This window comes from Mus caroli, unplaced genomic scaffold (genome assembly GCF_978045245.1).
Source record: "Mus caroli unplaced genomic scaffold, Mus_caroli_1 scaffold_16, whole genome shotgun sequence".
NCBI lineage: Eukaryota > Metazoa > Chordata > Mammalia > Rodentia > Muridae > Mus > Mus caroli.
The window spans coordinates 89,120,071-89,148,013 of record NW_028227271.1 but is presented as its reverse complement, the minus strand read 5'-3'; positions in this window follow the sequence as shown (position 1 = coordinate 89,148,013).

Here is a 27,943-nt window from a genome sequence, read left to right as displayed (position 1 = left end):
ACATGTTCAAATGCTTTGCTTTCTAATGCTGGTATAAAACACCATGACTAAACAATTTAGATGGAAAGGATGTATTTCATCTTTCAAGTCTCAAATTATATTCTTTCATAGAAGTATGTCAGGACAGGAACTCAAGGCTAGAGCCTGGAGCCAGAAATGGAATCAGAAGTCCTGTCTTACTGGCTTGTATCTACACAGGGATGATACTATCCACAGTGTGCTACGCCTCTGCATCAATAACTAATCAGGAAAATGCTTCACAGATTTGCCTGCAGACAATCTTATGAAGGTGGTATTTTCTTAATTGAAGTGCCTCTTTGCAAGGTACCCTAGTTTGAGGTAAGAAAACAAATACAAAAACAATAATGAAAACTCAAAACCACCCATTATAGCATGTGTGAATCTAGAGATGCATTCATGTAATTTATATGTAGTAAAGTATATATAACACATATGTATGTATATATATATATATATATATATATATATTATAAGAATAATACATTTAACATACTGACTTTTGATAAATGACATTTTATAGATTACATTGAATAAACCACATTCATGATGATATATGTATTACATATTAGTGCAATTCTTTCACTCTGCATTGTGATAGTGGCATTCTAAGAAAAAATTAATAATTTCATATAGTAATCCTTTGCAGATATCTGATTCTCTTTCTCACTTTTCCTCTGAATAAAAATAAGTATTCCTATTAAATGTATTTACTAGAAACTAATAGAAAACTTTCATCATAATAATTAATTTTACCAGGTCATATTTGTTTTAATTTTTCTTATATTATTTATGTGACATTCATACAATTTAAAGTTTAGATACCATATGTAACTTTGAGGAAAGGAATTTATTTCTGTTATGTAACTGTAAAGGTTATGTGGGAAAGAATTCAATGTCCACTTTTAGCAGACATGACTTGATAGGCATATGACAAACCCTATCATAGACATCAGTCAGTGTGATTGACAGAGGCAACATGCCCCACTAAATTGTTCAGCCACTGTAGAAGGAAACAAGAGTTGGCTCAGAAATAAAAGAGAGAAAGAAAGAAAGAAAGAAAGAAAGAAAGAAAGAAAGAAAGAAAGAAAGACAGAGAGAGAAAGAAAGAAAGAAAGAAAGAAAGAAAGAAAGAAAGAAAGAAAGAAAGAAAGAAAGGAAAAGGAAAAGGAAAAGGAAAAGGAAAAGGAAAAGGAAAAGGAAAAGGAAAAGGAAAAGAAGGAAAAGGAAAGAAAGAAAGAAAGAAAGAAAGAAAGAAAGAAAGAAAGAGAGAGAGAGAGAGGAAGAAAACCATTCATACTTGAATTATCTAGATTGAATGAACATGTTAATTAAATATTCAAATAGGTTGATAATATTACAAATTATTTAGATAAAGCCAGCATTATCTCATTATAAGAATAGTCCAGTAAGAATATGTCTATTAGGAATGATAATTGATTTAGTCCTTACCAATGAATCATGGGATGCATTTGGAACCCAACTCTTACTCATAAGTAGTTATGATGCTTTGGAAACTAAAGCTTTTGATGTATGAGAGATAATTTTTATTTTTATTTATTTTTTTTAAAGATTTATTTATTTATTATATGTAAGTACACTGTAGCTGTCTTCAGACACTCCAGAAGAGGGCGCCAGATCTCGTTGCGGATGGTTGTAAGCCACCATGTGGTTGCTGGGATTTGAACTCTGGACCTTTGGAAGAGCAGTCGGGTGCTCTTACCCACTGAGCCATCTCACCAGCCCCTGAGAGATAATTTTTAAACATAGGATATTGCTTATATTAATATTGTTCCAATTAAAGAACATCATTGTAAAGCAAAATAGGATGTAACATAGGCTTCTGGAGAAGAAGATGTATATTATTTTTTTTTTTTAAATCATGAGATTTTTTTTTTTAAAGATTTATTTATTATATGTAAGTACACTGTAGCTGTCTTCAGACACTCCAGAAGAGGGCGCCAGGTCTCGTTGCGGATGGTTGTGAGCCACCATGTGGTTGCTGGGATTTGAACTCTGGACCTTCAGAAGAGCAGTCGGGTGCTCTTACCCACTGAGCCATCTCACCAGCCCGTATATTATATTTTGATGTAATGAAGAATTCAAATGATGAGTCACCCAGGAAAATAAATGACAATCTTCTACATGTGTACTAACCCCACCCATCAAAAATTATCTGTCTTCAAGCTAGTACTTTATTTACACTTAGAATTGAGTTTCCCATTACATACATATGACAAACCATCTCTTCTACATATGTAATGAAGAATTCAAATGATGAGTCACCCAGGAAAATAAATGACAATCTTCTACATGTGTACTAACCCCACCCATCAAAAATTATCTGTCTTCAAGCTAGTACTTTATTTACACTTAGAACTGAGTTTCCCATTACATACATATGACAAACCATCTCTTCTACATATAAACTCTGACTTCTTCTGCTGCATGAATTCGACAAACAGGAAATAAAATGAAATGACGACTTCTGTAAGCGACTGATGTCATCTAAACTTCAAATGAAGCAATGTCATTCAAATAGTAATGTCAGGAATGTTCAAACACATTTGACATGATTATGTTAATCCTTATTCAAAGCCATTGATGTCCAAAGCACAGGGTTACAATCCTTCTTATAATTCTGCCTCCTGTATATAAGTAGCCCTGCAATTTAACATTTATATCCATGTATGAATTAGGTTTACTAATTATTAAAATTTTTGACCTATTATATCCAGTTATATTTGGTACATTTTTTTAAAACAGATTTCTAGATAACAAGAAATAGTATTACAAAAAAAGAAATTGTTGCTGGGCGTGGTGGCACGCACCTTTAATCCCAGCACTCCGGAGGCAGAGGCAGGCGGATTTCTGAGTTCGAGGCCAGCCTGGAATACAAAGTGAGTTCCAGGACAGCCAGGGATACACAGAGAAACCTTGTCTCGAAAAACCAAAAAAAAAAAAAAATGTATTTTCTCCATATTTCCTCAGTCAATATTTTTCAATGTTTATATGTTTTGGTTGTTGTATGATATTGTTTTGACATGGAGACAAGAATATGTTCATAAAGAATGATTTACAGAGATAAAAATAGATATCAAAGTGAGTATGTTAGAAATATTTATTTTTTAGGAACAATGAAAAGGAAGCAAGACTTTGTCTATGAATTTGTTTCTGAGTCAGATGGAAGGGAGACAACACAAGAACTCTAAGGCTGTGATAACATAAACTCGGACAAACTTGGGCATAAAGCATTAAAAAAGCAACAAATATTTGCTTTAGATATACATTATGTGATATATAGGCTGATGGACATCCACTTATTTTATCACTTTTTTTAAAAAATGGAATAATGTGAGGAGTTTATATTGTATTAAATGATTGAGATTCTGTGGCAGGGGTCTTGGAAGCTATGAGCAACTACTATACTACTCTGTAAAAAATACTTTCAGTGATTTTTGTAGTCATCATATCCATGTGATCAATCAGTCATTTGCACAAATATCCACAGTGTCTTATGCTATCATGAATCAGGTACAGTAAAATACAAAGTAAAAAAAAAAAAAAAAAAAAGAAAAAGAGAGAGAGAGAGATGGACAGAATATATTATAGGTGTTTCAGGGAGCAAGGCCTAGTGAACTTTTCTTATTCTAGCTGATAAAAGAGGGACTAAACCAAAGAATTGCTCACAGATAACAGACACGTGTAAAAGACTGCAAAGAAGGACTGCAAATGACAAGATAGTGGTTCCCTCACAGTGGATTTTGAGTACTTTGCAAGCATGGAATTATACATCAAAAAAACATGTAACTACAGTATACACAACAATGAATTGAGGAAACATCTTACCTTTTAGGATATTCTGCAGCACTTTTAAAGCAAAGAATAATGGTCTGCATCAAATTTGACTTAGGGTGTATTAAGCGATGTGTGCCAGACTCTATCAATTCACTTTGTCATCAGTTTTCATCTGGAAGCATTTTATCTTCTGTAAGAAAGAAAAAAACTGTATTTATTGTTCGTGACAAATACATCCATATGTAACTGAATATAATGAAATTACAAAATATAATAAACTTCTGTAATCTCTTTAGTCATATATAATAATACATATTTACTCTAGCCTTATTCTTCATCTTGATGTGATTTCATTTGACTCTACAGCATTACACATTTTAGAATTTTTGAGAAACACAACTACATTATCAAGTCAGATAAGGATTTAAGGAAATCATAAACTAATGCAGAAATATTAGATAAAATATGCACCTTAATTTAAGCTAGGCATGAACAAAGTTATTCAGAGATGCATCAGAAGGAAATTCAAATCATGTTGAAGAGAAATATGTACAAAACTGAATAAGATTAAACTGTGTGCTAAAGTTGACAGCTGATATATGCAGTAAACCTTATTTCTGTGTGAATTGAAACTAACAGAGACCCTCTAATCTTGGGAAAATGAGAATGACAAATAAATAAAATATGACACATTACTTTTCCTTCACAAGTGTATTTTCTAGAAAACAATGAAAAATCTGCAGAAAACATACTGAAATATAGTTGTTAGCCACAGTATAGTGCAAAAAAGTTTTCAAGGAAATACAGTCCTAATTTGAATCAACGTGTAATTAGTTCACTTAATTACTCTACTCCAAGACTAATTGATTTTTAGAATGAGAATATAAAACAAGCCTATGACGAGGAAGAAAGTCATTTTGGCCTTCCAAATTGGAAGCTGCACAGAGGTCTCATCGAAATCTGTGTTCTATGTCAGGTCTTATCTCGTATTTGAATTATTATGTCAACATGTCCTCCACAGTTATCACAACACCTAAAACTGGTTTAATATATCCTTTAATTACTCAAATCTCATATTGGTCAAATAAATTTTTGTATCATAGATATAAACTAAAGATTTATATACTGACCTTTCTGGAATATTATGGGCTGCCATTATTTAATATGTTATTTGTGTGAAATATATGGTAGGATAGAGTGCATTTTAGGACCCATTTGGTTCATGTGATGCCAGAATTCTTTTTAGTTTGTGTTTGTTTGTTTGTTTCTGTTTGCCACATTTCTGTTTCTTTTAACTAGCAAGGGAAAAGTCCCTTTAGACTCATCCCTAGTTATTAACTGATACCAATCAAATGTCTGTTCAGATGGAACTGTTTCTAAAGTGATTTGGGTTAGACAGAGGAATTTCATGTGATATGATTAATAGTTTCAGGACTATGTTCTTTGGTGGGTTTTATGACAGGAACTAGAACCATATATTTGAATTTTGAGCGCAAGATCGTATGTTTATTCTTAAGTGGGAAACTGAAGGGGATATCTAGCTTCTTGGACAAATGATATACTATTGTGTGGAGATTCAAGAAATGAACATCAGGAATTTTCATGTTTAGTAAAAATCCTCTTAATTTCTCCAGAAGCACGATCAACTTTATTCCATCATGTAATGTAACCAGACCATGCTTTACTGTAAAATATGTCACTATGTTAAATGTTGCATGCTAATCATAACTACATTTCAGGGCATGCTTCTACAATGGTTACTATATATGAAACAATAAACATATTATTTCTATGATGATTATTGTTGGTGAAGTAAGGCTATGTTCACTGTCTCACTGGTATTTCAAAGACAAAGCAAAGTGTCTGATAAGAGTGAGTACACACACTATTTTACAACACAATGTAGTATTCTTTTCAAGCTGTTTTATTCCTTTTATTTGCTGTGTTGTGTAATTCTCAGTGCTGACTTAAAAACAAATTTTTTCTCTCCGTTATCAAGCAATCCTGAGTTTTCCTAAAATATCAAAATGTTTAAAAAAAATCTTTGGGAGAAACTCATCAATGCCTTATTGTACAAATAAGTATCTGCTTATACAACAATAATAGTCTTTCTACTCATTCCCACATTGTAGTATTATATTTCTTTCCTGAAATAAACATTTACTATTTTCTAATGCATTACAAATATCTCACTCTATCTTACAATACAAGTCAAAATTGTACTTGCTGCTTGCTTGCTTGCTTCTCTAGAGACAACAGAAACTGAGAGAATGAAGTGGATAAATGAAGTAAAATAAAGTCTCATGAAAGAGTCAACTTTATCACAGCACGAGATTGTCTCTACTTCAAGGGTTAAGAGGAGAAACAGAGAAAAATGACCAAACATAAGGCATATGTGTCAAAGAAGCTGGACACAGCAAAACCACACATTTCCATTTGGGCGTACAAACAAATAGCAACAGCCATGTATAGTGAATGATCTGATGTAAATTCTTTCCTATCTGCTATACATTAGAGGAGCATAAAAACACATTCCAAGAAATACACTGTGTTTTTAAGAAACAAAGGTCACAAATTCTTTCTTGGTTTTTAGAATTTTCTCATGATTGCCTAGAATCCTTGTCACACTACTCCATCCTTGGACAATGTTTCAACATCTATATATTATTTTAGTATTTGTATTATAACATTCATCTTCTAACCAGTCCTATAGTAAACTAGAAAATCAAGATAAAGGTTGATTATTATTCCTGCTCATTATTACTACATTTGCTGCTTTTATTATGAATTACATTGTATTTTACTTATTCAATTTTGTTCAATCGCATTGCAGAGGTTAAGGCGGTGATGATATGACTACAACAGAAATAAGAACAGTAAGATTCAGAATCAAAGTGTTTCCTAACTCCAATTTACCCAGTTCTACTATCTCAATATTGTGCCAGACTTATTTATATTGCCACTAATATTCTCAATGTCTTGTGAAGGTCTCAAATCTGTTATCTCTTTAACCAGTCCATCTCCTAATACAGCCTTTGGAAGATTCTATAATCCAATCGTTGGTCAATTCATTAAAGACATTATGTCCATCCATCAGCACACAGCAGGCAGGCTCCCACATACATTATCACTATCACTAATGTGTGCCTAGAACGACAAAGAAGCTAACTTGCTCCTCATGAAGCTTCCAAATCGTAGCTTTATGATTTCCTTAGATTCTTGCTCCTTCCTCACATTTTGCCCTTTGTCACAGAGACAAAAGCTCCCATCCACCTTGTCTCTAGGGAAGACAAGAACTCAGTGTGGTTATCAGATAGACTCACTGACCATGTGATCTAACTGAACTTCCTTTTAAAATGTCATCACTATTTCCACTCAATGACCCAGGCTCTGGTCATTCTTCGCAAGCACCTGTTGTGACAGTGACCCAATTATCTTATAATAGCCTGTTCACCTCTTCATTCTTGAAAAGTCCTGAAGTGGGTTTTTCCCTCATCTTCACCACTCACAAGTTTAAGAATCATTTGATGTCACCAAGATCGTTGCATTTACTCCACTGGCATTTACAGTGTATGCCAGTTAACACATTGTGCCAACACCTTCCCAAGTGTGTTCCCAGAATTTGCCAATCTCCTCTTGACAAAGAAATAGTCCTTTCTAAAGATGTCATTCTCTAAACAGTCCTCACAGCATCATTTCTACCTTTAGAACCTCTTCTATTTTTCTATGCCAATGGTTTACTGATTCTGAACTTTCACTATATGTGCTCTGCTTTAACCAGAATCCATTTTCAGTCTCTGTTTTCATTTCTTTTAAAGAAGATTATTCTTGTGGAAGGTAGAAAGACTACTTCTCTGAATTTTCAAGAGTAGTCCACATAGTAGACACTATCATTTTAAATAAAACACTAAATATCCTTACTTCTCATAATTTTATTAGTACTTTGTAATCTACTTATATCTGATCATCTTCATGATCAATGTAATATATGTAATTTTAATGTTAGATCAACTCAGTCATTTCTTTGTTAAACTAACTTCTAAAGGACTTTTAAATTGTAACATAGAATGCCTTTATTTACTTTTAAATCAACTAGCCCAAGGTTAGGATTCACTAAACCATTGCAATTCTAATATTGCACATATTTGCACAGACACCCTAATTCACACAATGAAATCTCTATCCTCTTGTGATGATATTGGGTATTTGGCTCTTTGGAACTTAATTACATCACAAAGACACAGTTTCCAAGAGTAGTATTAGTGTTAAAGCAATTAGAGACTTCACCCAGTCATCTATGTAACTTATAATGAGAAGATGGTTGCCTAAAAGAAAATGGACTATATCAGACACCAAATCTTCTTGTGTATTATTATCTTGGTTCTCCTACTCCCCAGAATTAATCATAACTTATTTCATTACATAAGCTTTCTACATTTCAATATTGTCTCAAAACTCTAAAGCGTTGAACGTACCTCAATTTTTTCCAAATGAAGATGATTTCCTGAATTATGGTCATAAAAGTGTACCTGATTTTTTCATCCCATAATAATAATATATACTGTATCTGGTGATGTAGTTGACTCTTCAGTCAAACACTCAGAATCTTAGGCTTAAATGCCACAAATGCACCATAGTTTTCCATCTCATTGTAAAACTTTCACACTAAAAGGTCAACACACTTTCACTTGTCTTAATTTTGTAAGACTTGGTCAAGCAACATAGTCATACTTCCTGTCACTAGTTAATATATCATGTCTTAAGTTTTTTACAGTCTCCAGGACCTGAGGTCCTTCAACTTCTATGATCCTTTGTTTTATAAACTTTAGTAATTCATAGTTTTTGTAACACTTCATTTACAACTTTGCTCAGATATAACACTTACAGCCATAGTATTTTTATTTTAACACCATTTCACAATATAAATTGGTCAATACATTTTTCCATTTAACCTGGAAAAAGTAACTGTATTGGTACAGGTAATATAATAACTAAATAGTTGACATATGTATGTTATTTTGTCATATCACATTATTTTATGTGCTATGAACATTTGATAGCTTTGGTTCACCAGATAATGGACATATATTTTTAATATGTAAGTATGTATTGATAGGTATTTTTCAAATGATATTGTTAATGGGTAAATTAAACAGTATCATGTATAAATATGAACATTGCTTAAACCTGGTTTTTGTATATTCCCTTCTATCGTTCAATAATACCTTCATGTATTGTAAATTTATCTATTAATTTTAATATGTATTACTGTTTTATCTCATTCTTTGAATTCTTGCAGAATAAATTACTCATTACTTATTACTTTTATATATTGAGTCATATTCAAACACCAGTGTAAGTATACATAAACTACATATTTGTTTGTGATAATTATAAGATATTCAAAATTATAATAATTATAAGATATTGATAAAAATCATTGAAAATGTTAAGCATTTATAAAGTTTATAACATGTTTATGTGTAAATATTCATATTGTTTTACATATCACATAAATTCAACTTCCATATGAGGAAAACTTATACAGAAAAAAATTTACTAAAATATTTTTTCGTAACAAAATCTCCCAAATTTCTGAATAATGTTGCCAGAGAATATACTAACATAGTACATTCTTTATGTAGATTTATGATATGGAAGAGAAAATAGTACTAAATAGGAGGCAAAAGAATAGAAAAATAAAACATATATTCCAATATATTAATTAATAAACTACTAATTTATGCACCTACTATGATCTTGTATTATTAAAAACAATCAGAATTTCAAAATATCAGCATCTCTAGTTATTGAATCTATCGCTAAGCTTTGCTCATGCACACTTTGTTGCAAGATTATATTTTATTTATATGTATATGCACTTAAAAACCTGAAGATTTTATCATTTTCATGACTTTTCCCAATATATAGTATAGGTTTTCTCATTTTGAATAGGAACTCACATGTCACAGCTTAGTATTTTCTTTCAGTGTTTTCAGCAGACTGGAAAGCACTCATATCCCGAAAGCACTTGGGTTGTGTGTGAGTGTCATTTCCCAATAGATGGTTATCAGAAGAATCTGAGGATTGGGTTTCATGTGCAGCAGCTTCTTCATTGTCTATTGCCTGCAATTCTGAATTGTGCCAATTCTTTCCAATTGCTGCACTCTGTTATTACCTGTGTGCAGTACGACTGGATTCCCACACATCACTTGATTTGTCCCTGCTGTAATTCTTCGGTGGCTATCCTCTGTGCAGTCACATTACTGCACACCACCTTTAGAATCAGTGCATGCAGAGGCTACTGTCATGTATTTCTACTCCAATTCTGTGTGTTTCCTTGTTAATCTCTACACTACCTTTTGCAGTTCAGCAATACACTTATTATTACAGTACTATTCAAAACTGTGCAATGAAATCAAAAAGTTAATGGAGAAAAATGACTTAGGACATTAAGTCAAAACATCAGTGTTGGCATATGGAATTGAAAATTGCAACAAAAGCACATGTAAGTTTTAAATATTAAGTATGCATACAAATATGCAAACATAGTGACATGACCTTGAACAGATCTAGTAAAGGCTTGTAGGAATGGCAGTAACACAAATTGCATTTATTTCATTCTATTAGAAGGAAATTGTTTGCATTTGACTGAAATATATATATCCAGATGTGAAAGTATTAGCTTATCACACCTGCAGTTCACTAAGTCAGAGGGAGATGTTAAAAATATAATCGCATATATACTGTATGTATTTCCTATTGGCTATGGTTAGATTGAACCAATTTTCTGTAAATCATAGACAAAATTGCACACACAACACTTGAAGTTACTGTATTTTCACACTTTTCTATCATTCATTGTTTTCTAAAAGGTAGCATATACAAAGTCAATGGATTAACAAAATACAGTCTACTGATAATTTGTCTTGGGACTTACCATTTAGGCCAGATTTTATTCACTTCACTTCCAAATGTGTATCTTTTAAATGTTTGGTGATTTCTGTCAGAATGTTTAAACCAAGTTAATATGAAATGTCGAAAACTAAAGAAAACCATGAAAACTAAAATAAGATTTAAAATTATAACATTCACTTGATGGATACATGTTCAAGGGAATTGCTGCTTTGTATGTTCATAAATGCTAAATTTCTTACGATAAGCTGTGTCAGAATGGAATCACTGTGAAGGGGAAACTGAACAAGGTATAGAGACACAAAAAGTAAAATGTATGTTGTCTTATAAATATCATAGTTAGAGAGATATTGATAGGCAGCATGCATTGTCAAAGATGTGGGAGTATTGGATATTCCACTGAAAAGCAAAATAAGTAACTGAGAATTAGGGAACAAAAAAAAAAAATACGAAGAGTTTAGCATTTAGTTTTATTCAGAAAAAAAAATCATAAAAAATAACCAATCCCAAAGCAAAGGATCAGTATTTTGGTTGACCTTTGTTCCTGAAGTTAGCATTCATGTCATTGTAGTCTAATTATGTAAATGGAAAATAGACTAATACATGAGAGATCTTATAATGTGTTTCGTATATAGGAAGCAGTGGAGCAACATATTTCCTAAATATTCTTGAGATTGGGTATTAACCCCGGAGCTCTTGTCTCTAGCTGCATATGTATCGAAAGATGGCCTAGTCGGCCATCAATGGAAAGAGAGGCCCATTGGACTTGCAAACTTTATATGCCCCAATATAGGGGAATGCCAGGGCCAAAAGAATGGGAATGGGTGGGTAGGGAAGTGGGGGGCGCTATGGGGGACTTTTGGGATAGCATTGGAAATGTAATTGAGGAAAATATGTAATAAAAATATTAAAAATTAAAAAAAATACAGAACATGGAAATTTAAAACCCACCTTAAAAATATCTATGTCTAAGCTTGGTTTGTAGTCTTGCCTTTCGTTGCTTGTTTGATCTTTTGTCTTATCTACCCCAGGTACAGCAGTAATGATTATGTATGTGGTTTGTAGTTTCCAGGGCACAGATTGAGTGAGCCTTCAGTGCCGCCTGAAAACCCTGCCCCTCAGCCAGATGAAAGATTTTCTAAATCTCTTCCTAAGTAAGGCAGAACAGGGAAGGAACATTCATAGAGGTAGGAATGACCTAATCTAGTTGTGCATTGTACTACTGATATTCAACTGCCAGTTGCTCAATACTGTACCGTGACACTCCATATGAAAGTCAAATGAGAAATGAAATACAATACCATTGAGAAAGCTTAGATGTGAATAAGTTCTGTGCATTCTTGTATCATTGCAGCAAGTCTTCTTTGAATCTTCTGAAATCAGAAAAGCACATAAAATACAAGAAAATCCTAAGGCTGCATAAAATGTTAGCCTAAGAAACCATTTTCCTGACCATCACAGATGTCTTCAGATATTCACTCTTTATGTCCTTAAGAATTTTGTTTCTCTAGATGGAACATCCTTTCTTCTCAGCCCTAAACTGTTTCTCTGTAACTCCTTCCATGTGTGTTTTGTTCCCAATTCTAAGAAGGGGCAAAGTTCTTCTTTGAGTTTCATGAGTTTGGTCTTCGTTCTTCTTGAGTTTCATGAGTTTCACAAACTGTATCTTATATCTTGGGTATTTTAAGTATCTGGGCTAATATCCACTTATCAGCGAGTACATATCATGTGAGTTCTTTTGTGATTGGGTTACCTCACTCAGGATGATGCCCTCTAGGTCCATACATTTGCTTAGGAATTTCATAAATTCATTCTTTTTAATAGCTGAGTTGTACTCCATTGTGTAAATGTACCACATTGTCTGTATCCATTCCTCTGTTGAGGGGCATCTGGGTTCTTTCCAGTTTCTGGCTATTATAAACGGAGATCCATCCCATAATCAGCCTCCAAACGCTGACACCATTGCATACACAAGCAAGATTTTGCTGAAATGACCCTGATATAGCTATCTCTTGTGAGGCTATATCAGGGCCTAGCAAACACAGACCTGGATGCTCACAGTCAGCTATTGGATGGATCACAGGGCCCCCAATGGAGGAGCTAGAGAAAGTACCCAAGGAGCTAAAGGGGTCTGCAACCCGATAGGTGGAACAACAATATGAACTAACCATTTCCCCCTGGGAGCTCGTGTCTCTAGCTGCTTATGTATTAGAAGATGGCCTAGTCGGCCATCGTTGGGAACAGAGATCCCTTGGTCTTGCAAACTTTATATGCCTCAGTACAGGGGAATGCCAGGGCCAAGAAGTGGAAGTGGGTGGGTAGGGGAGGGGGGGTATGAGGGACTTTTGGGAAAGCATTGGAAATGTAAATGAAGAAAATACCTAAATAAATAAATAAATAAATAGTTTTACCAATGTTAATAAAAAGAACATCAGTTTAAAAAAAAAAAAAAAAAAAAAAAAACAACGAATTTTGTTCCTGACTGAAAGAATTTCAAGGATGGAATTGAAAAGGAGCCTGAGGAAAAGAAGGTCCAGCAACAGGCCCAAAGTGGGATCCAGCTCAAGGGGAGGCCCCAAGGCCTGACACTATTACTAAGGTTATAAAGCACTCATAGAAAGGAACCTAGCATGACTCAATTCCAGAAGACTCAACCAGAAACTGAAAGAATCAGATGCAGATATTTGCACCCAACTAATGGACAGAAGCTGCGGAAATCTGTGCTGAATTAAAGGAAAGGTGGAAGAAGCTGAGGAGGAGGGCAGTCCGGTAGGAATACCAGCAGTCTCAATTAATCTGGACCCAAGACATCTCTCAGATACTGGACCACCAACAAGGCAGCATACACCAGCTGATACGAGGTCCCCAACACACATACAGCAGAGGACTGCCAGATTTGTGTTCATTCAGAGATGATGCACCTAATCCTCATGAGACTGGAGGACTCAGTGAGTTTAAGAGGTCTGGTTGGGTAGGGGATAGTGACATCCTAGTGGAGACAGGGGGCGGGGAGGAGGTATGGGATGTGGAACAGTCAGAGCATGGACCAGGAGAAGAATAAAATCTAGAGCTTAATATATATATATATATATATATATATATATATATATATATATATATATATGAAGGAAGGGAGGGAAGGAGGGAGGGAGGAAGGGAGGGAGGGAGGGAGGGAGGGAGGGAGGGAGGGAGGGAGGGAGAGAGAGAAAGAGAGAGAGAGAGAGAGAGAGAGAGAGAGAGAGAGAGAGAGGAAGGAAGGAAGGAAGGAAGGAAGGAAGGAAGGAAGGAAGGAAGGAAGGAAGGAAGGAAGGAAGGAAGGAAGGAAGGAAGAAAAAAAGGAAGAAGGGGAGAAAGCAAGAAAGCAAGCAACTGCTCTGTGATATACATGGGAACTGAAAATGCAGCATGATGAATCACTCATAATAAGCAGCATAATTTAATTAATTGACTTCTGATTGCATGCTCTTATAATTTTCTTTTCTTTCTTTCTTTTCTTTATTAATCATTCCTTTCTTTGCATCTCAAAAATATCCCACTTCCCGGTTATACTTTCACAAATCCCCACACCAGACATCTGCCTTCCCCTGTTCCTTTTGCCTGTATGAGGGTGCTCTCCCACCCACTCACACTTTCCCTTCCCAGCGCTCCAGCATCCCCCTACTCTGGGGCATCCAACCTCTCCAGGACCAAGGGTCTGTGCTTTTTTTTTTTTTCATTTCTTTATGTAATGTGTGGTGGATGTGTTAAACTGTGGGGTCCCATAAGTGTTTACTGTCAGCACTGTGATTAGTAATCTGTCTTCTCTCACCATGCTTTGAAGAACAGGATATATACGGACACATTAACATTTTATGTGAAATTTCATGATAATAGCTTCCATTTTAGAAATTTGATGAAAACATAGTGCATGTATGTTCAATATATAGAGATAGATAGATAGATGATAGATAGATAGATAGATAGATAGATAGATAGATAGATAGATAGATAGAAATTATAGTCATCTGTAAAGAACAGTAAAACTAAGAGATTTTCACATAAATGACTACAAGTGAAAAATATAGTGATCAAGGAAACTCTAATGCAGAAAGAATTGTCTGCAGGCTCTCAACCAGCTTCAGTTGTTTAGATTTCTATGATCCACTTGGAGTGCCTGTGGAAGCCAAGAAGACAGAAAGAAGGGTTGGGATGGAAAGGGTGGAGGATTTTTTAACAACAAAACGATGGTAGAATCCAAGTAGTATTAGGGAGGAAAGGTGAATAATGGCAGAGGCTTTAGGTCAGGATTGCTCAAGATAAAAGAAGGGAGTATGTGAGGGCAGGGATAGCTAACATTGAAAAGATGTTTAAAACAATTTGAAGATATATTGAGGTATATATTGCAAGATCTGTAAATCTTCATATCCTTCTCACTTTTATACTTTTGTTCTTCTGAACAGTACTAGCCACTGGCTCAGGCAACAAGAATTTATATGTATATATTTTTTCCTTTTCAGTATCCCCTTTTTATATCATACTATTTTTAAGGAAAAGAATTAAACTCTATCTACTCCAAATAACTACTTCCTCTCTCCTAAAATATACACTGATATTCTCCCCAAGTGGACTTTATGACTAGCTGCCATGATTCACACACAGATACAGTTAATGTTCTCATTTTCTGGCTGTGTCAGGGTTGCTTAAATTTCTGGTCAGGTTTTGTATTTAATATTACAGAGCAACCTCATTAGAGTACAGAATGTATTTTGACCTCTGTACCATGAAATAGAAATCCATGAAGAGATGTGGAATAAACCATTCTTCATTATATATTCATATAATGCCAAGAAGACTTTATTGATGTACAAGGGTATTAAATGCTAAGCATGAAGTAAATGCTTTAAGATAGGAAAGTATCTTCATTAAGCATTGTGATCAATAGTGTATCTTTACTACTACACTTTAAGTAACAGGATTTAAGAATATATTTCATAAATAACTTCATGAAAATAATTTCAAGTTCAGGAGTTTAATGAAAAAATATTACATATGCATCATGAAATTCTATTCAGTTCTAAGAAATATAAATTATAAAATTTGCAGGTAAATGATTACAAGTAAAAAAAAACTGTATGTTGTGTAAGGAAAGATTAGATATTATGGTATGTAACAGACAGATTTCCAAACAACACTATTGGTATGGATTTCAAAGCTACCTAAAATGAAAATGTTCAAGGTTTCATCTTCTGCCAGTCATACTGCTGATGGGAAGAACAAATAGCTCACCCCTCTTTATATTGTGAAAATTTCTGACAAACTGAATGCTACATTCATGACAGAATATTTCTATAGATTATTTGTGTTCTTGACTCAAATAAAAGCATAGCACACTGTGTGTATTAAAAGCTTGCCTCACTCCAGCACACACTGAAGGCTGCATGGTTTAGCTGGAAGTGACTTTTAAATTAAGAGTGGAATGCAGATGAGTTGATATTTTGAAGAACTGGTGAACTGTTAAGGAAATAAAAGCAAAAGTAATACAATTTATATTAGTGGGCATGTCAATTCAAAGATTAATGATAACCTGATAAAGGACACTTAGATAATCAGTGTTTCATTTTTACTTTCAGTTAACAACCAGTAAACACCAATAACATCTACAGGAAATATCTGATGTCAGGTGGAAAATGTTTAGGACTAAAACACCTCATATACCCTCATTCTCTTACAAAATCAGATTATGTTGTTCTGCCTCTGTCTTTGTGTTTTCATTCCTCTTTCTCTCTCTGCTTCTGTTTTCTCTGTCTATCTCTGTTTCTCTGTCTGCCTCTGCCTCTCTCTCTCTCTCTCTCTCTCTCTCTCTCTCTCTCTCTCTCTCTCTCTCTCTCTGTCTCTGTCTCTCTCTCTCTCTCTCTCTCTCTCTCTCTCTCTCTCTCTCTCTCTTTCTTCCTCCCTTTCTACGGAGTAGTGTTTCTATGCATATGTCTTTAGGGCTGACCTCATAAAGTCAAATAACCAAGCAGAATGATTGGCTTTGCAATAAACTGCTTATTTATCCTTCAGCAGCTATTGACAGGCTGTAGCTCTTCATCTATAGATGGTGTCAACTGGTATTCTCATTATGCATATCTTGTTTAGGCAGCCATGCCCTTGTCATTCCATGGGAGCAGCTTCCCTGATATGTCCAGAAGACACTATCATCACTAGGTATGTTAGTCATCGTGCTCATAACAAATCCTCTTCTTTAATATTCTCGGAGTCTAGAGGTAGGAATATATACACTATGTGGGATAGACACAATGCAGCCCCTTATTATCTGCATTTTGATCAGTTTTTAATCCCGTTAATAGCTTCAGTCTACTGCAAAAGTGTTTTTGTTTGTCTGTTTGTTTGTTGTTTTTAATGAGTGACAAAGCTACTCTAATATGTGGATATAGGACAGGCCTTTAGAATACAGATGAAAGTTACACTGGCTTAGGAATGTGGCACTTGTAAGTTCTCCTCTAGGATCCATGACCTCCCCAAACACGGTCCAAGTTGACAGTAATAGTCATGAATTTGCTACTATGAAGAGTCAAATCCAATTAGATGACTGTTGATTACTCTTGAGGTATAAATGTCCCTATTGCCCCTGTGCTTTTATCTTGCAGTTCGGCTCGTCACCGTAGTGTGTAGGCTTTACCTCTGAGAAGGAGTTTTGGTTACTCTTCTCCCTTGGTATCTTGCAGAGTATTCTTAGTTGCTTTGGGTACTAGTCTACTGGTAGGCATTTTTCAGGTGATTTCCAGCTTATTTCCTTCCAGTTCTGTATTTGAGTGGAAGAAAACTAAGGAAAAATATGATAACCAATATCTTTTGAAAGTCTCCTAACCAATACCTCCCCTGGCTATCAATTTGAAGAAAGATTGGTAATGCAGGTGTAGTTCTTTCTGGAAACACCCACAGTTCCATTTTCATACTCTGTCCAGTACTATCTTGAGCAGTATAAGCCCCAAATCTCCTTGTGTAATATGAAAGTGACCCTCTGGTTGTTGTATATGTTCTGAAAATGTGTCACTTTATTTCTTGTCATTTTCCAAATAACACAATATATCAGTAACTTAGAGATGATTTCATGTAAAAATAAGTGTACTCAAGTCATATACAAACTTTACACTACTGTATTTAGAGTAATTAAGCATAAGGAACTTCATATATATTGTAATTTTGGGATCCAATCCCCTTTGGCACTGGGTGAAAAGGGTAGGAACTGATGTCAACCTACCAGTTTTGGCAAGGATTATGCTTTGCTAATTAACAATCCTATCTCATAGTCCAGATTGTTTGCTAGAGAATATACATCATTTAAATATGCTACCAAACAGTATTTTAATTACAATATTCTAATTTAATATAAAAATATTGTTGTGTGTACATTATTCAAGAACTCTACTTTAAAATTATGGTGATCTAGGAAGTTAATAGCATAGAAAATTTTCTTAAGGAATTTATGAACAGCAGTGGCTTAAACTGGTATTTTTGAAAAAGATACGAGAACTTATGCAAGAGAACTTGTTCAATTAAATGTGATTTCCTTCCAATTTATGCTTCTTTTTTTTTCTATAGCTAAGTTCTGAGTTGCCAGAGGACACAGATGATATAGTACTTTCCCCTTCCAACCTTGTCTATGTGTAATAATAGGGACAGATCTGTCTGCTACCACATATTCAAAACTCTATTCCCAGAGAAATGGGAGGTATTTGAGCCTCTTCTTATTCACTGAGAGACAAAGTTGGTAGTAATATCAAGACCCTACAATCAATTTCTCTTTTATCCTTATAAGTTTAGTGACCATAGGTTAAAAATAACATTTATTATTATAGAGGAACAGAAGCAGGTCCATGTAGCTACAATACGTACCTGATCCATCTTAGTGAGCCTGCCCATAGATTTAGTTGGCAGCCTGTATTTATTCAGCATATGTTCATTCACATAGGACAGCAAAGTTTTGTTCCACACCAATTGTTATGCCTATAGCCTAATCTAAACACTTACCATCAAATTCACCTTCTCAAAATCATAAAACCTTCATGGTCTGGAGATCTAAAGTATAAGATGTGTATCATAATTATTATGACCTTAAAATTAAAACATAACTTTACTGTCCCTAGGATTTGGTTCACAATTTTTATTCTGTTTTCACTTTGTAAAATATCCCTTGGGACAAACATTGATTTGAACTCAATAATTTTAATGAATTTACAAATAGTCTAGAGTATCAATTTTGAGTGCTTCTTGAATTTTCTCAATCCATTTCTGAACAAAGTACAGCTGAAATTACCATCTTGATGAGTGAGTGAATATATTTATTGAGAATATGCAGTCTTTATTTAGCTAAAATTAAGATCAGAAAACTCAGACATGTCTTCATATTACTTCATACACTGATAGAGATTTCATGAGATTAGAATGAATGGCTGTAAACTTAAAATCTAGAATGTGATGTATGAACTCAAAATTTCACTTTGTTTCCTTTTGTTACTAGTGAACATTCTTCTAAAAAGAATCCTCTCCTGTCAGCTTTTATAATACCTATCTTTATTTCTATATATTCAGTTTATTGTGACATCATAGCTCTACAGGGAATGTAAAATTTCATCCTGTTTCTCTAGCAGAATTTGCAAAACCTATAGGTCTAGTGGATATAGGGAACATCAATAGTTAAATATAACTCTGAGTATGAATAATAAAATGAAATATAATCTTTTAAAATTTAAATATTTTGCTTGAATGTCTTGAATATATATATATATGTACATATTGATCATTTCTGTGAAAACACATACTTGTAGTTTATTCAACTAATTTTATGTTACTTAAGGAATTAATATTTTCATGTGTTTGTTAATATACAATTTTATTTCAGAATGCAAAAGTGTTAATTTTTATTTTATTGACAATAGTAATATGAGTTTTAGTTACATGCAATGAGTATGAAGTATGCATTCTTGTGTGTGTGTGTATGTGAGTGTACATTATTTTTTATTTGCTCCAAAGGTCTATTAAATGTAAAAGGCTATTTGCAAAATGTTTAATACATTAATACTATTTTCCTATAAGAAGAAAAGAACCTGAACAACCCTGATCTGCACTTTTCATAGTATTTGGTATTGAGTCATCTTTATGAACAATTCAAGTACAACTATTGCAAAATTAATGATCCAAGAAAATGAGCCTTGGTTAGTTTTCCAGTCCTTGACTTCTAATATTATACTTACTCTATAGTTAACATTAAAAGAACCACTTTACATTCACATGAACAATAGTTTTGTTGTCTGATCTATTCAAAGCTGACAAAAATCAATGCTAATCTTACATGAATTTACTTAGTTGTTTTGAAGTTAAATCAAGGCAAAATAAAAAAAATGAATCTAGAAGATTTTCTTGGAAGTTCATGTAAGGCTATTCGAAACACTATGCCTACAAGTTGTAAAGTTATATCAGTAGTTTAGCTATTTTTTGAAACTCAACATATGGTATAAATTTTCTGGTGTCAGTAGTAGTGCACATTTTAAATGAGGAAGCTATTCATCTTATGAAAAAATATATATTGCAACTGCTACTTAAATGCATGTTCAATTGCATGTTCATTGTATGTTCAATGCAGATATAAACTCTAGAAGTTATTCCTCTGCATTGCTGTAATTGTGTCTTGGTGCACACATGGGAAATCAAGATCATCAGAAATGAGTCAAGGTGAAAGCACAGCTGGCTGTGTTGGAGACATCTGTACCATAACAGAAGAGAGAGAAGCATGAAGAAGAAACATTTCTTCTTAGTAGAGACATGAAATTGTGGGCTCATATAGTAGAGTGTATATTCAGGCAGTGTTAAATAGGCTACCACTGTAAAAACCAATGTATGCTTACATGCATAAGAAAGACAAAGGATGGTGACTCTACCTTGATTCAGATGCTCAGAAATAGATATTCTCACTCATACACATGCACAAATTACATGTCTGTGCATACTACATACTATACTCCATGCATACAAACACACATACACACCCACACATGCAGACACAAATCCCCTACACACAAATATTTGAACAATCGATCAATCTATAAATAATATGCAATCAGGATGGCTTAGAACCTCAGTTTCATCATCAGGGAATATAAAACCTTAATAACTACAATCAATTTACTCAATATTCTCATAGGCCAAAAGAAACAATTCTTAACAAATTAATTTGATGAAAAATTTGACACTACAAATTGTTGTAAGGTGGTACTCTCTGCAGATAATATTGCACTAGGAGGAATTAAAATTAACTTGTGTCAAAAGATTAAGTTGAAGCTTTCATGTGGCATGGTAGGGTTGTTGGGGAACAGGTAATTTGCAAGTACAGGGAATAAATTTATCCTTTTCCATATACATCACTGCAGAAATTGTTGAGGTACTAGAAAAACTGTCTTGTTATTGAGGATCCCAAAGCACTCTCCAATTATCCAGACTTGATCTTCCTTAATGAATGAGGCTTCCCAAGATCATTTCACTAATTAATACTTAATAGCTAATAACTGGATAAATGACACTAGAAAACAGGATACAAGGTTATATTTAAGATCATTCATTCCTTTGGCAATTTTTTATTCACAAAATATATGCAAACACTTTTGGCAATAGATTTATGCTTAGATTTTATGTGAAAGGAATTATAGAAACAATTTCCCATCTGTAAAAGAGGAGTTGTAGATGAATTGGCATACTGATATATGAATAATAAAACACAAATTATGTTGTACAATATAATAAACATATATGAGATAGAATTATAGGAATTTCAGCCCCCAGGGTTGGTAAATTTACGTGTAAGACTAATATATTCAAGGTATAATTTTCAATAAAGAACTATGGTACATTAACCATTTTGAACTTAGTTTCTTTCAAAGTAACAATGATGAATTTCTTCTGAAATATTTCTAAATCATCAATAAGTTAATTTGTTTTATATTACCTTGTGGATTAATGTATAAACAAGTACTTCATCTGTTAGAATTATTGCTAAATAATGAAATTCTAAATGTTTATTTGCTTTGTCTAACATCATGGTGTTTTTTTTCATTTTTATAAAAATTACATGTTCAATTGAGAAGGTCCTTGCCTATATTTTATGTAGGATATATTCCTATTTGTGTTGTTTAATTTGGTTTTATTTGGAATGGAATTAACAGTTTTCACCTTCCCTTTCCTCCCTCTACCTACTCACATCCCTCTCCATTCTCAATTTCATAGTCTCTTTTTCCTTGACTATTATTGTTACATACAAAAGTTTATGAGTATGTATGCATAAGTACTTAAGTTCAGTGTGCTGAGTCTCTGTCTATGGCTCCAAGACTACTGCCCTCTACAGGCTAATTCTCTTTCCTAGCATAGATTAGTTGTATGTAGTACTTTTCTTTCTAGCAGTTTCAGAGTTTTTCATTGAGTACATCGATCCACTTGCTGTTAGTTATTGTGAATTGTAAGGTTTTGTCTTTTAAAGTTGGCTTTAGCTGTGTGGATTTCTGTTTAGGTCCTGTATGCTATTCCATTGTTCTGTACCCGAAACATGTTGTTTTTAATTATGGTGGTAATATAATATAATATAATATAATGTTGTTTTTAATTATGGTGGTTATATAATATAATATAATATAATATGAATCATTAATTTGTACATGCAGCAGCATTTTTATTGCCTTGTATTATATTCGCTCTATAGAGTCTTCTTTGTTTTCATGTGAATTCTTTCTTTCTTTCTTTCTTTCTTTCTTTCTTTCTTTCTTTCTTTCTTTTCTTTCTTTCTTTCTAAAGAGTGCTGTACTGGCTGGTTTTGTGTCAACTTGACACAAGCTGAAGTTATCACAGAGAAAGGAGCTTCAGTTGGGGAAGTACCTCCATGAGATCCAGCTGTAAGGCATTTTCTCAATTAGTGATAAAGGGGGAAAGGCCCCTTGTGGGTAGGACCATCTCTGGGCTGGTAGTCTTGGGTTCTATAAGAGAGCAGGCTGAGCAAGCCAGGGGAAGCAAGCCAGTAAAGAACATACCTCCATGGCCTCTGCTTCAGCTCCTGCTTCCTGACCTGCTTGAGGTCCAGTCCTGGCATCCTTTGGTGATCAACAGCAATGTGGAAAGTGTAAGATGAATAAACCCTTCCCTCCCCAACTTGTTTTGTGGTCATGATGTTTGTGCAGGAATAGAAACCCTGACTAAAAAAAATGCTGTTGCAGTTTTAGCTGAAATTGCATTGAATCTATCAATTGCTTTATATAAGATGACTATTTCTGTACTATTAATTATCCACAAAAATGCATATAAGAGGTCATTCTATTTTCTAATGTCTTCTGCTATTTTGGTTTTCTGAATTTTAAAGTTTTCATTGAATATCTCTTTCACTTCCTAGGCTAGGGTTATTTCAAGGGATTTTGTATATTTGTTCTTTTGGTATTATGAGTGGAATTATTTCTCTGAATGTTTCTCTGCATGTTTGAAGCTGATTTCCTACATTGATTTTGCATTATGACACCTTACTGAAAGTATTTATCAGGTGCTGATGTTTTCTAGTGGAGATTTTAATGGACTTTAATTCATAAAGCCATATTTTCTACAACATAGAGCAGATCTGACTGTTGTAAACACCAGCAAAGGAAGGAAATATGAAGGAATAGGTTTATATAGATTTAATGCAATTCAAGTTATAAGCTGCAATAGCATTCTTCAAAAAATAAATAAAATCCATAAATTCATGCTGAAACAAAAAGTCTACATATATGCAGTATAAACCTCTACAAAAAAAAAAAAAAACATCACTGAAGAAAATCATGCCATGAAGACAGAACCTAGATACTTAAAACTGAGAGAACTCTCTCTCTCTCTCTCTCTCTCTCTCTCTCTCTCTCTCTCTCTCTCTCTCTCTCTCTCTCTCTCTCTCTCTCCCTTCCTTCCTTTCTCTCTTTTTGTTTGTGTTTTATTTTGTTAGAAAACCCCACATTGGCCTTCTCATTCAATCTTTTGGTTAAATTTGAGTGTTTATGACTTGAAACCTACCTCTGCAGTATATTACATATTTCTTTTTGGTTATTACAGTTTAAAGACCGTAGTTTCTATAGCCTTATACTGACACCTTTAACAAGTACAACCGTATTTTCTTTTTATCAAGCCACACTTGCAACTTTTAACTCATGTGTTCCTCTCCTCATGAAAATGTCCCCATGTGTTTCTGTTTCTGTTAACAAAACTTGTAGGAGGAAGGAAGTAATAGATATTCCTTGAGTACCATGGACTATTTAATTTTTATCAAATAAACAAGGTAATCCACTATTAATTGGAGTCAGTCTCATTCACACATCACACACACACACACACACACATACAGAGAAAGAGAGAGAGAGAGAGAGAGAGAGAGAGAGAGAGAGAGAGAGAGAGAGAGAGAGAGAGAGAGAGAGAGAGAATGCAATAAGACTGTTTTCCAGAGGGCAATGTGAATGTATAATTTTAATTCCCAGTAGAATTCTTCATTTTGAAATTTCCTTAGCCGAGTCTTCACAAGGTCTGGATTTCTGTTGGTGGTTTTACTTGTACTTGATAATTATAATCCTAAATTTATTTATCCCTCTCTCATAGTAGGTCCTGACCAGATTTTACCCTCCATACTCTACTCTCGTTACCTCTGCCCCTCTCCTTTCTTCTCCAGATACACTACTTCTCCACTTCCCTTCAGAAAAGATCTTCCCTCCTAGGAATATCAACAGAACACAGCATGAACAGAACGTGGCATGTAATTAGAATACCCTCATATCAGGCTGGACAAGGCAACAAAGTAAGATGTAAAGGTTCCTAAACACATGCCAAAGAGTGAGAGACACTACCACCCACCTACAGTTAGGAGTCCCACAAAACAAAAAGCTACACACACATAACATATATGCAGAGGACCTAGGTCAGACCCATACAGAATCCCTTGTTTTTGCTGCAGGCTCTGTGAGCAGCTATGAGCACAAGTTGATTGATTTTGTGGGCTGTGTTCTTGTAACCCCTCTGGCTCCTACAGTCCTTTCTCCCTCTCTTCTGTAAGATTTCAAGGGCTCCACCTAATATTTGGTGGAGGGATTCTGCATCTGTTCCTATCACTTGCTGTATGAAACTTCTCTGGTATGCTAGATTCCATGCTATGAGTATAGTAGAATATCATTAGGCATCATTATATTGACTTTTTCTTCTTTGCAAGTCACTTTTGGTTCTATTCTATGCCTCTGGGCCATCTACTTTTTGGTTTCTGGTCATCCAAGCAGTGTCAAACAGGCTTCCCACTTGTAGTGTAGGTCTCATCTTGGGCCAGTCAGTGGTTGGCCATTCCCTCAAATTCTGTATCTCCTTTATTCCAGCTTAACTTGCAGGAAAGACCAATTGTGACTGAAAGGTTTTGTGGCTTGGCTAGTGTCCCATTACCAATACTGAAAGACATGCCTGGTTATAGAAGATGGCATGTTCAGGCATCCTTCCTATCTCCCATTACTAAGACTCCTTGATAGAGTCACCCTCATAGATACCAGGGAGATACCATTTCACTAGATTTCTATCTCACCCATGAAATACTCCCTAGTTCTTGTTGTCTCTCTCAATATTCTCATTACATCTTTTCCCCAAACTGATCCTTCCTATTCCCATCTGGAATCTGTACCTAATCCACTTGAAACAACTATACTATTTCCCTTTCCCAGCGAGATTCAACCAACCACCCCTCTTTTAGTCTTCCTTGTTACTGAGCCTCTGTGGCTCTGCAGACTATAGCATGCATATCCTTTACTTACTTAATAACCACATATAAGTGAGTACACACCAGGTTTGTCTTTCTGGGTCTGGCTCACTACACTCAGGATTATTTTTTCCAGTTGGCATTATTATGTAGAAATTTCTTCTGTAATAACTAGTTACAGCAGGACTCTCGTAGGCTATTCTAACATGACTCTAGTACACAGGGGCAAACACTTTATTCCTCCCTCAAACTATTTTTATTCAGTGTTTTTTTTTATTATTTTTGTTGTGGTTGTTTTTACCTTGCTGTGAAAAATACCTGAAAAGTAAGATAGGGAAGGAAGCATTTATTGACTAACAGTTCAAAGAAACTGTCATCATGCCATGGTGTTGTATAAATTTCTATTTGTGGTAAGCCAGGATATAAAGCAGCTGGTCCTGTTGTTTCTACAACAGGAAATACAAAGGTATAAGTGCTGTTATCCCCCACCCCTACTCTCTCTGTATGTTTCAATTTCTCTTTTCTCTCTATCAGGGTTATTCAGTTCTGCATATGTGTGCTCTTCATCTTACTTTACAGAATTCTGCCTTGGGCCTCTTGTTCCACTTTCCATAGTATTAATGTCAGAATTATCAGTTCATGTTATGTGTTTGAAATTACACTTCACTAATAATATGTATTATTGAATGGAAATATGTTTCTAACTTCTAAGTCAGCTATAGGAGCATTTGTGCATATCCAATTCCTGTCACCTTCATCCTTAAGTAAGGTGTAGTTCACTATGTGGTGCCTTCTCAAACTGGCTTGATTCACTTCTGCATGCATTATGCATATCCTTTGACAACACAGGAAGATTACACACACACACACACACACACACACACACATATATATATATATCTCCAGGTGTAAATATTCTTGTGCAAAGCAGGACTCAAACATTGTATGTCCTATAGCAATATAGGTCTTATAAACAGAACACAGATTACAGAAATTTATCTGGCATTTCCTTTGAAGAACTCTCTTCCCAGAGAGAAAATGAAATGTTTTTAATCTTACTTTCAGCAGCTCAATATTGTATACCATGTGTAGTCTACTGAGCACATATTTATTAAATAAGATCATTGTACCCTAGAACATTTATGAATCGGTATTTTAAGGTACCCAGTGACTTCCTATATCTTTGAAACCATTTCAATCTATATTCAAACGGCTATTGTAAATACCATCCTCAACAGTGGGTTTGACTTCAGTGCAAGTACTTCTCAATAAAGAGGTTTAAAGGTAGCTTTAGATTTGTGTGGTTTGAAGACATGGGTTGGGGGATTGGAACATAATAAGAATTTTGGTTAGTTTAAATTTTGAAACATTGTTTAAAAGTCTTCAATCTTTTTCATTTGAAATTCCAAATCATTTTAAACATTACTCAATGAATGCTAGTGAGATTTTTCTATGTGTTTAGTGTGACTCCTGGGGCATTTACTCGTAAGTATTAATAAGAACTTAGCCTTCAGTCAAGAAAATCTGAAGAATCTCATGGGTAACAGGGACATATTATGTTTCTCTACACCAGGAAAATGAACAAATCAATTTGCATTTTGAATTCCACAGAGAATGCACACTGCTAGTTAGTCTGTTATGGATTCCTCTAGGAGCAGTAGGCTGAAGTATTTCTGGCAATATTGCATACTGACATTTTTATTATCAGGAAGCCTTTTGCATGTACAAATAAAAATATGTTCTCTGCTATAGCTGTCTTACTGTGAGCAGAATACTTAGAAAACTGATTCACATTCTTATCCTCTAGTCTTTATTGCACACCACAAGCTACTTGTCATGTGTATGTCCTAAGGGCTATTGCAACTTTTATGGCCACTTATATTGTTTTCAGATTATATGACTGTACAAGGCCAATTAAGAGAGTCTTTTATTTCATATATTTCGGTACATTCATGTGGAATTTATTTTAAAGTTGAGGAGAGTGCATCCATTGAAGCAATTTTAATGAAATATCCCAACAGAGAATTATTTTAATGGAACATTATGTTCTGTGCTAACTGGCACTAAGGGGTACAGGCAATAATGATAAAGAAAATAAATGTTTTAGGCAAATGTCACGTATCAACCAACCTAGGCACAATGAAAACCTACAACATAACAACTTCAGACTATTTGCTATTGCTCATTTTTTGTTAGCCAGCTTCCAAACAGAGAAATAATACCAGATATCTGTACAACATTTTAAACTGATAGAGTTTTTATCTTTATTCCTTACTGAATGACCATATTGTGCTAAGCTATGTAGATGAGTCATGCATGCTTATTAACCATAAATTACATATGGGGAAAACAGATCCCAAGACACAATACTGTTTGCATAAGAATACACAGCACCTAGTATTTGCAATAAAGCCCTATTTGCAATAAAGCCCTACCTTCGTTCCTCTCTTA